Source organism: Micromys minutus, assembly GCF_963924665.1.
Source record: "Micromys minutus genome assembly, chromosome: 25".
NCBI lineage: Eukaryota > Metazoa > Chordata > Mammalia > Rodentia > Muridae > Micromys > Micromys minutus.
In genome coordinates this window covers 5,365,629-5,367,604 of record NC_137960.1, presented here as the reverse complement: position 1 = coordinate 5,367,604, position 1,976 = coordinate 5,365,629, and positions in this window count along the sequence as shown.

Below are 1,976 nucleotides of genomic sequence, written 5' to 3'. Positions count from 1 at the left end.
CGACCCGGAAGCGATTCTTGCGCCACGGGCCAGGCCTGGTACACAAAGGAAAACCTCTTCGCGCCCCACGTTCCAAAACAGATCGGGCGAGGCGGCGGCGCGGGGCAACTCTCGCGGTATCTGAAAAGCTTGTGATCTTGCGCCCCCTGGCGTCCATATCGCAGTACTGCGCCTTCTTGGTAGTAGAAGTCTCAAAGAATATACTAACTTTTTTAGGGGTCCGGACTTATTGACACAATTCACTCACATTTACACGTGGCTTACTCATTTGTACTTATTGGCTGCTGATTCTGTGGTAAGCATTACTAAGCACTGTACTCTTAGGAAACTGCTTAACAGTTCTATTATAACAAGAACATTCCTCATACCTAACCTTGTACCAGCCAAACAGGTTTATGGAGCTGGTTAACTGCAGATTTCTCTTACAGATAGGGAGTGGTGCTCATCATTAGATGCCACGTTTCTCAGTCTGAACTGTCTGTAATGTTAGAATATTGAAAAGAATATATGTGTGTCTGTATATATGTATATATTTTACTCTTTTCAATTATGTTTCTCTGTGCATGTAGGTGCATGAGTCATCAGAGGCACCGGATCCCATGGAACTGGACTTAGGGACACATACAGAGCACCGTCATGTATTACACCATTGCTGTCTTCAGACACACCAGGAGAGGGTGCCAGATCCCATTACAGATGGTTGTGAGCCACCATGTGGTTGCTGGGATTTGAACTCAGGACCTCTGAAGAGCAGAGCAGTTGGTACTCTTAACCGCTGAGCCATCTCTCCAATCCCTTGGGCAAAGCTTTTCTTTTTTTACTCTTTTAACTAAGTGAGCTGAACTACCTTCCCATGCTTGCAACCACAACCAAAACAATAGAGATAGCTGGACCAGGCTGTACCTGTGTAATGCTAATGAAGGTTATGGAGCCCTTGTTAGACTAGGCCCCGAAGGTCATCCAGTAACCAAATGTTAGCCCAGTCGCTGATGGTCACAGATGCTCAGCTGCTCCTGATGCAAGCCTCCCTAGAGACATGCTTTTCTGTGGCAGAAGACACTACCCAGCCAGTGCCATGTTTAAAGAGAAAGACAATGGAGTAGCTAGGGTTTTAACCTCTTACAAAACAAGAGCCTGAACTCACCTCTCGTAGAAAATTTCAAAGCCCCCTTTTCAGAACCTCACCTAGAGAGAATACTGAGGCCAGCGGAGTTCCTGCTGCTTGAAGCTTTGAGGCAGACAGATAAAGATGCACTGAGGAGGGTTCTGCTCCCCTAAGGACACCAGCTTTACAGAAAACAGTGACAGAGTGGCAGCATCCTTAGATGACAGGCTGGAAGAGAACGGAGAACGCCTTTAAGAATTTAGGACCAGCTAGGGCATGGTTTTGTATGCATTTAATCCCAGCACCTTGTGAGGCAAAGGGTTAGGGTTAGGCCAGCCTGGTCTACAGAGCAAGTTCCAGGACAACCAGAACTGCACAGGGAAATCCCATCTTTTTTTTAAGATTTATTTTATGATTATGAGTACACTGTAGCTGAAGAGAGAATCAGGTCCCATTACAGGTGGTTATGAACCACCATGTGGTTGCTGGGATTTGAACTCAGGACCTCTGGAAGAGCAGTTGGTGCTTTTAACCACTGAGCCATTTCTCCAGTCCAGGGAAACCCCATCTTAAAAACAACAAACACAAACTTAAGTATACAACGACTACTGTTACAGTGTTTGGGCTGTTTTGGGGAACAAGGCAGTTTCTTTCCACAGAGCCTTTGGTTACTCTCCTAAAGACAGTGCCTTTAGAGAATCTGGAGGGTTAACCCTTAATGATAGATAATGTCCCCCAAGAAGGGCTGTTTACTCTTCTGCCTCAGTTACGAACAGAACATTGATGAATCTAGGGAATTTCTACCTTCTGTGCCAGCATCACTTGGTAGACATTAAGATTTGTCTAGAAAGGGCTGGAGAGACGGCTCAGT